This window comes from Cajanus cajan, chromosome 3 (genome assembly GCF_000230855.2).
Source record: "Cajanus cajan strain Asha chromosome 3, NIPB_CcT2T_4, whole genome shotgun sequence".
Lineage (NCBI taxonomy): Eukaryota > Viridiplantae > Streptophyta > Magnoliopsida > Fabales > Fabaceae > Cajanus > Cajanus cajan.
The window spans coordinates 67,605,977-67,615,790 of NC_138519.1; the positions used below are offsets into that span (position 1 = coordinate 67,605,977).

Here is a 9,814-nt window from a genome sequence, read left to right on the forward strand (position 1 = left end):
AGAGCCCTTCTCTCTAAAATTTCTCTCTAGACTTTGTTGAGTTTAGAGATAATGGGCCCTAACTCAAAATATAACCTTAAATACCTTTTTCCCCAAAGGTCATTAAACCCTCAACAAACCCAGACCTGCTCTCAACCTATAGTGTTACATCTAGTCCATTTCACAAGTATCTATCTTATATGTTTATGCCATATACCTTAATCAATATACATTTGTGAGAGCCAAATGCATTCTAGCTATCATTCTTTGTGTGGGCATGCACAATTGAGAGAGACATCATGTGCATTCAAGAGAGTAAAAAAGAATGTTTTTATCACTAGGAATTCAAATATAAATAGAATAACAAATTTCAAGTCAACTCAAAAGAAACACTTTTCAATATGCATTCTCCATAAATTTTCCAACTTTGTGTATTGGCTCCTTTATTTCACGAGAAACAATAACTTCTTTATTGAGCCAAAAACAGTTTATTCTTCAAAGCATAAGCATGATAAACTTAAATGTTAAGCCATTCCAAAGTTTGTCAACTTGATTTAATCATTAGGATCGACTAGTATGTTAGTCATTCCAAAGCATACGTGAAAGTTGATTGTGCGAAATAATCTCCTGCAATAAAATGGAGAACATGGTACAAATTAAACACTTTCCATGATATGTTCTCTCCTGCATATATAGATAAATTTAAAACATTTAAAACTTCTTAACATGTATATATATATATATATTATATATATATATATACTCACAATTAATGCATAAATAGTCAAAGTGAACCTCCAACCTAGGGTAAAGAGTCTCACATAACAAGTTTCAAAAAAAATTTCATACTAATGTGGGAATATAACACTAAACATAAGTCTTGAACTTAGAAATCAAATGTGAATATCCCTAATCTAAGCTTCAATCTCACATGTCCTATCAAAGCACTACCAAACAAGAACTATGTTCTTGTCACCGACATCATCAAGATCCTGATGAACATTACATACAATAACATACATATAGCCAAGACATAGAAACAAAGGAGAGTGAGAAAACTTCTCACTCTAGCTTATAGCATGGAATAAGAAACAGATAGCCAAACATACTCCATACATTATTTATACAATAACATGATAATAACAATTAACTATCACAATCAATCAATCATCACTACTAATACAATCACTTATTAACAACACAACAATTATGAGTCATTCAATCATATGAAATCAATTTGCATGCATGTGGTACCAATCTTAACATATGCACAATACATATGAAACGATATGTCAATTTGTTGATTTGCATGTATATGATGTGTGTCACACAGACTCTTTCATAACATGAAATCACTATACATACATGTATGTCAACGATTTGTCATGCTCTCAATTGTTATTAATGATACATACATTTTATCTATACACAATTTACCAACAAGAATCATGTATCTCGTTTAAGCAATCTATCAAACATACATATTCATGTCACACTCATTATCATTCAAATGACTCAACAACCTCTTCAACTCATATGTTTAAGCAAATCTCATATATAGTTAATGTCCAATGGAAATCCATCTGCGCCTAGTCCAACTCGTCTAGAGGGCACTCATAACTACTGGGATGACTCACGTCCGACGTGACTCATGTCACGCTTGACGATAATAGTAGAGACTTCCTTAGAGCCCCATGCTTGACGTGAGTATCATAGAGACTCATGGCCGCGATAATGCCTAATGAGACATGTCCTACACCCAACGTAGACAAAACAGGGAGTGAACCCTACTTTCGGGCATCCTAGCACTCGGAGAGACGCAAGTGGCACCTAGTGCCATATCAAAACATCCAAAACATAAAATTTTGAAACATGCGATTTGCGAACCAAAACTTGCATAGAACAATTCAATTGATAAAATATCCTAATTTATTCATACAATACATTCATAAGGCACAAATCTCATACAATTACATAATTAACTTTATTAATCACTCACATAACAACCGTTCAATGCATACCTTTAGGGTTTTCACAAGAACTCATGGATAACTCAATTCATACTAAAAGGGCTCAATGCACGAAATTAATTATATATAACCACAATTTGTAACAATTCAGAAGTAATAAAATCATGTGGAAGACAATCATCAAGAACTAAAAACAATTAGGATCTTTCCTTTTATACAATGCATACAACACACAAAGGTTGGGACTAACCTCAATACCCATCAATTAACTCACACTCTAGAACGAGAATTCTCACTCTCCCTTTACATGTATCAACAAACAGTGAAGAATGTAGGTCTCCAGGGTGATCTCCTCCTATCTCCTTTCTTCTTGGTTCTTAATTCAGAGCATAAAAGAAAAACAAGAGTGTAAACTAAAAATTAACTCGTCTCTCTTTTTAAATTTAAACGTAAGTCATTTTTCCTCTGACCCATTCTCAGTTACTTATCCATAACGTTATCTATTCATTCATTTCACTTTATTATAATAACAAAATAATAAACATTATATTAAAATATAATTCTCGTATAATTTACTCAAAACAAATATATATAAAATATAATTTCAATCTTAAAATATTCTCTAACATCAACTTTTTAAATTTTATAATAAAATATATATTATTCATCTAATTGTAAAAACTAAGGTGTTACACTCTTAAAAAAAATATTATTGGAGGAGTCCACGTGAAATATTTTATCTTCTTAATTTGTAAATCAATATAAACGTGAAAGAAGATAATAGTAACATGAAGAACTAGGATAAAACAAACTACAAGGGGGGCAAGAACAAAGAAAGAAATGACAAAAGCATACCTTTTTCTTTGTAGTTCTCAAATAATTTATTCAACTTCTTGATTGAATTAGGCAAGCCACTGCATCAACGATTGAAAATCAAAATATGTATAGTAGGCATACACTATAGGAGAAAGAACTTCTTTTGCTTGCTTTTTTAATGGAATTTTAATTTCGATCGAGATAAACTTGTTGGAGAGCCATAGGTTTGATCCAGATAAACATAAAGAGGGATTAGGTTTGAGCCCTATACAATTTACTTTGGATGTCGAAAGCATAAAATCTCGTAAAAAATTCATTTCACCATCATAGCTTACGATGGATTGGACGAACCTCAAAATCGATTGGACATAGCGTGCACAGTGAGAAAAAATTAATAAGTTTTCAAACCAAATTATAGAGTTGCTTCACTATTCTTCCATGAATCGAGCTTTCCTAATTGGGTTTCTACTAGGGATTGATACATAGAGAGAAAGCAAAGTTTGGACAATAAATTTTATCAGAGACATGAGGAAGATCCATGCAGGGAGAAAATGCCAAGTATAGAAAGAAAATTTATCGAAGAGAAAAGAGTCTTAGAAAATTTGGAAGAGTGAGAGAAAAGAAATATGGTTCGAAATCGAATTTTTAACACGTGAGGGAGAAAAGTGATTTTTGTATTTTGATATTACTTTTGTTGGCCTTTAAAATTAATCGCTAATATTTAGTAGTTTTTGCTGACTAATATTGATAAGCCACTAAATCATATATTTTACAAAATAAAATACCGGCAATTATAATATAGCCACCGTAAAATTGTTTTTAAAAGTTGATTTTATAGTAGATCCTATGTATATACGCTACTATATCTGATCAATCAAAATAAGACAGAAAAAATACTATGTTAACAGATTTATGTTATTGGCTCTGATCAACCATTGCTTAAAAAAAAGAGATCAAAACTCTCTATTTTAATTCATAAGTAATGTTTTTTTTTATAGTAACTCCAATGAGAAATGGGTTGCTTAATATATTTAAAAGTGTAATTAGTGATCCTTATTGTGCTGTGTTATCACTAAATAACTCATACTATAATGAAAGAAATTATAAGAAAATTCAAGAAACTCATGATTTTATATATATATTATTTTGATTTGATTATGTAACAGTTGCTTGGTGGTCTCTGTTGGTCCAAAATGTTGATTTTTAATGGTAAGGAACGATTATTTGTTAAATGAATTGAAAAAAAAATAATTAAGTAACTCTCATCGCTACGTCAGATTGCTCTAATTAACAATAAAGTTGTTTCAAGCAATTGGAGCCTTATTGAAGCAACTTAGCATGCATCTTAGTTGGTAACATGAGTTTCTTAAAGTAAGAACTAGCTATTATATAAGCAACTAGTTCTTAGTCTTAATTTTTTTTTGCTAACTCTTCCTTTAACTAACCACCATCAAGAGTAAATAAAAAAATCATAAAAGTGTGGATTGTTTATTTTTAAGTGGGTTAAGAACTTAACTTTACAAAACTTACTTGTAAGGTGAGAATTATTATTTTTATTTATATACAATATTATGATATAATTTTTAATTAGATGATGTGAAATCTCCAATAATCTTACTAATTGCAACATACCTCTCTTACACTAAGAACTGAATATCTGTTGGTTGGCTGATAAACTCACTAATAGTCGATAATGGTTTGGATATAGACTCTAATATACTTTGATATCTTTTTAAGAAAGGAAATTAAAAATCTAACTCAACTTTATCAAACTAACTAGAAAGGTAAAGATTATTTCCTACTTATATATACTATAACTTTATTTTTGCACAATATGAGATCTTCAACAATCATAAGAGTCCACCATTAAAACAAAAATTTAAAAAAAAAAAAAGGCTAAATACCTATTTTAGTCCCTTATAATCTTTTTTTGTTTCAATGTAGTCTCGCTTTTATTTTTAGTCTCAATTTGGTCCCAAATTAATTAACTGGTTTCAATTTGGTCCCTAATAAATTAATTGGTTTCAATGTGAGACTTCCGTTCAAATTTCTTTAACGGAGTTAACTATTGGCCACGTGGATGCCACCTAGATGCATAGGTGGATGCCACGTGGATGTCACCTAGATGCATAGGTGGATGCCACGTGGATGAATTTTTTTTTGAAAACACCTGGAACCAGAACGGCCCGTTCTGAAACCAGAACGGGCCGTTCTAGATGCGCTTTTGGTGTGTTAATTTTGTATAAAAAACGGGCCGTTCCAAATGCAAAATTTACACACCCAGAGTACACCAGAACGGGCCATTCTGGTTTCAGAACGGGCCGTTCTGAAATCAGAACGGCCCGTTCCAAAACTGAGAATAAAATATTATTTATTAATTTTATTAAAAAATGTAATAATTTTGAAAAATATTTTTTTATGGTAAAAATTTTAAAATTACTTATTTTTATAAAATACAAATAAATAGAGTAATAACTTTTTCTTTTTCTCTTTCTATCTAAAGAAATATTTAAGTGTCACTTTATAATTTTTTGTAACTTATTTAAAATTAGAGGAATAAAATGATAAAAATTAATAGGATAAACATAATAAAATTATTAATTTATTTTATTTTAGTGTCCTCTAAATTTTTACATTCATTTAAAATAAAAATATTTTATATGTTAATTTGAATTAATTTAACGAAGTATTATATGATTTTTAATTTTTTAAAATTTTTTATAAATTTGATCTATACATGAAATTTTTTTAATTTAACAATTAAATTCTTAAAAATTTGATATAGAACATTAATTATTAAATAGAATAAATATATCAAGACTTACTATTGAAGTAAGTAAATTTTTTCTTCATTAAAAAGGAAAATAATTTTACCACAAAATAAAAAACAATTAAACAATAAAATAAAATATATAAAAAATATTAATATATTTATTATAGTAAATATAACAACATAATTAAAATATAATTAATAATGTCATTTAATCATTTACTGTATAGTGTAATTTCATTGACAATATAGTGTTATTTCATCTTTTACTGTATAGTGTCAGTTTGGTAGTAAGTGGTTCATCCTTTAGTGATACATTGCATTGTCCTTAATAATACATTGTATAGCCTAACTGTTTAGCAATTGAAGTTATTAATTTTCATTGACAATATTACCAAATTCAGTGTTTGAAATGCTTTGTACCTTGGGTCTTTTTCCTTCCATGATTCACAACCGTGAACTATAATCATTGTTTATGTTTAGCAGTCTGGAACCAGAACGGCCCGTTCTGAAACCAGAACGTTGCACTTTTAGTGTGTTAATTTTGCACCTGAAACGGGTCATTCCGGATGCAAAATTTACACACCAAAAGTGCAACCAGAACGGCCCGTTCTGGTTTCAGAACGGCCCGTTCTGGTTCCAGGTATTTTCAAGAAATTGGCATCCACGTGGCATTTACGTGACATCCACCTATGCATCCACGTGGCATCCACCCATGCAACAGTTAACTTCGTTAAAGAAATTTGGACGGAAGTCCCACATTGAAACTAATTAATTTATTAGGGACTAAATTGAAACCAATTAATTAGTTTGGGACCAAATTGAGACAAAAAATAAAAGTGGGACTACATTGAAACAAAAAAAGATTATAAGGGACCAAAATAAGTATTTAGCCAAAAAAATAATATAAATTGCTTAAAAATGATGTGAGATAGTAAAAATTATTTAAAAAATAAAATAAAATAGTGAGTTGTTTATAAGACCCCTATGCTCTTAATTTACGATCATTGTGAAAGACAGAAACTACAAGAATTCTTTGGCGTCAATTATGTACAACATGGATAGAAACGGAACAAGAAGGCTTTATATTTTTATATGTTTGCCAAAGAACAGCAATGCAATGCTAATATACACACGATTTTATGTCCAACTCTTGTTCCCTGTAGCAAGAATTGGATTAGATTGATGTTTTTATTGATTTAAATTTCGTTTAATATTTTTTGTTTGCTTTCAATCAACAACACTCATCTTTTCTTTAATTTTTCAAATAAAATTAAAATTAATAGGTTTGTGTAAATAAGACATAGGTTATGCCTTATACGTACCGCAAGTTTAGAGAAACCTAGCGGTTTTCAAATAACAGTGCGAAACCACTATTAGTCCACCTCTAATATTATCTATTCATAACATTTTTTAAAAGAAAATTTGTGCTTTTATGAAAGTAATGAAAAAATGAGTTGATAATATTTTTCAACAGGAATGTACCGACATGTTGCTTTTGACATTTGATACCAAAATAAATTAAATATAAGAAAATTATATTTGAGTCGTTTAAAATGATAATAGACTATAGATCGAGGAAAAATATATTTAAAATTATTATTTAATAAAATTAATAGTTAAGGTTATGTCAAAATAAAGTAAATGATTTGATATTTGCTTTCTTTAACTAAAGATTAAAATTTGTTTACTATAACTGAATATACTATTTTATTTTTAAAATGGTTTGATTTAGCGGGGAGTAGTTACATCTCCTAGTTGTACCTCTTAGTATATTTTCAAGAGTAAGTTTTAGTAGGCTTACTTTATTCAAAAATTTATGTTCTATATCCAATTTTAATTATTAAATTATTGAACAAAAAGTTCTTAATACATAAATCAAATTTTCAAATTTTTTAAAAATTTAAAAATTGTTTGATACTCCATTAATTTAAATTAATAGATGTAATAACCTAATTTTGTCCGGAAAATATTAATTTTATTTTTAAAAAAAATAGAAAAAGGTATATACAAGAAAGAATAAAAAAAGACAAAAATATAGAAGCCAAATGTAACACCTCAATTTTCATACTTTTATGGAAGGTAATTTAGTAATTTTAATGTGATTTTAGTAGTCAGAATGGGCCGTTCCCAAAACTGGAACGGACCATTCCAACCTTCCAAAAAGACCTATAAATTCTAACCCAGAACGGGCCGTTCCAACCTTCCAAAATGACCTATAAATTCTAGCCCGGAACGGACCGTTTTCAAACTACCAAAATACCTATACATTCTACTTCAGAACGGGTTGTTCCCAAACTGAAACGGGTCGTTCCAAAAATGGTCATTGTGAGTAAAGATGTAACCCCAGAACGGCCGTTCTGGATTCAGAATGGGCCATTCCGGTCACTCCGGAAAAGTCTATAAATAGCAGGACCTTGGCCTTCCCAAAGGGCCACACACACACACATCTCCACTTTGGACTTCTTCTTCCTCTTCTACACTCTCTGAAGACTAGAGGGAAGCTAGAGGAAGAGACTAGCAAGTTACCACTTCTTGAGCGAAGAATAATGAGTATATTGAACTCACTTCTTTTTATTTATTTATTTATTTATTATTATTATTTTTATATTAGTAGTATCTGTCATTTTAAAAAAGATTATTTGTCATCTTAAAGTCTTATTTAAATTCAAAATATGATTAAGTATTAAAATATAGTGTTAGAATATTCAATATAAATACTTGAAGTATTGTATCAAAGATTTATTGGAGGAATGGTTAATTAGATGTGACATCTTTTTAACCTTTGAATTAAAAATACAAGTTGTGACAACTTGATATCTTTAAATTTTTTCTCCAAAAACAAAAATGCCCAACCAAAAAAATCTTTTAAGATAATAATATCTATAGCAATAATTATAATTAAAATTTTATTGAATTGACTTTGGTGTACACCTTAGTCAATTTTATATTTTTAGGGTGAATGAGCTGAGACAGTTCAATAATCCTTTATTTAACAAAAATAAAATTTAATTAAAAAATATCAACACACAAATATTTTCTTTCAAAGAACTACGTGACTCTGATTCTTCATTACACATGGAGATACATAGGAGCAAGAAATAAATCTTGTCGAGCCAAAAAATAAAAAATATATTATCTCCCTTTTTATATAAGAATAATAATTTTAACCTTTTTTATGCATTAGTTAAATTAGTTAAATAAAATATATTTGATCATTTTAGTGAGATAAATATTTATAAATTATAAATAATTTGTTTAATTAATTAAAGGTAATCGTTTTAGGACGAACGTTGTGAGGTGCTAATACCTTCCTCACACGTAATCGACTCCCAAACTCAAAAAATCTTGTTTTCGTAGACTATTTTCTATTTTATGATTTTTCTAATATTTTTCCGTAAAAAAATAACATTGGTGGCGGTTCCTTATTTTTTACTTTATTTTTGTCATCCCGTCGCGATTTCGGTTACGATAATAGATAATCATAAAATTATTTTATACAATGATTTAAATTTATATAGCAAAGTATTATATTATTTTTATTTTTTTTAAAATTTTACAAATTTGATTTATATATTAAAAAAATTTAACTCATCAATTGTATCATTAAAATTTGATTTAAAATATGAGTTATTGAGTAGAGTAAGTCTATCAAGATTTATTCTTGAAGTAAGTAGATCTTTCTCCTCTCTCTATATATATATATGAAATTCTAAAGTTATTAAATTTTAATCATTAATTTTTAATTGTAATTATAAATATGCTTTATTATCTAAATTGCATTTTCTTTATTTTAAAATTATTCTAAAAAGACAAATCTCAACAACTATTATGGACAAAAATTCAACTCAACATAAAAGTATTAAAGGTGAGCAGTGACGGATCCAGAAATTTTAGATAGTGGGGGCAATAATTATTTATATACTTATAATATTAAAAATTTTACATATAATTTTTAAAAGTATAAATGTATATCATAATTATTTTTAAATTTTTTTTATATTTATGCTTACAATTAAAGATAAAAATAAGTTAGGTTAGACTATGTTATATTATAATTTAGTAGTTTAAATCTAACTATTTTTTAAAATACATGTCATAAATATGACTTATTTATATATCATAAAAAATTTAAATGTTTGGTTAGAACTACAATTATAAAAATATACTTTATAATAGTTTAATACTAATAAAAATATAAAAATAAATATATTAAATTATATAAAAACAAAGTTTAATTTATTTATAATATAAACATGTTTTTAATATCTAATATAAT

The 9,814-nt window shown here is 28.0% G+C and overlaps 1 long non-coding RNA gene across 4 annotated transcripts; it reads right to left on the reverse strand.

The window, feature by feature from the left end:
- Positions 1-369: 369 nt before the first annotated feature.
- On the reverse strand, positions 370-3,407 carry LOC145956592 (uncharacterized). Of its 4 annotated transcripts, XR_014432832.1 has the most exons (4): positions 3,117-3,407; positions 2,805-2,863; positions 2,200-2,325; positions 370-606 (listed from the first exon to the last, which is right to left on the reverse strand). It is a non-coding gene; the product is annotated as an uncharacterized LOC145956592 (long non-coding RNA). The 4 variants fall into 4 exon arrangements; XR_014432833.1 differs by lacking the exon at positions 2,200-2,325; XR_014432831.1 differs by having other exon boundaries at positions 2,805-3,407.
- Between the last annotated feature and the right edge of the window lie 6,407 nt (positions 3,408-9,814).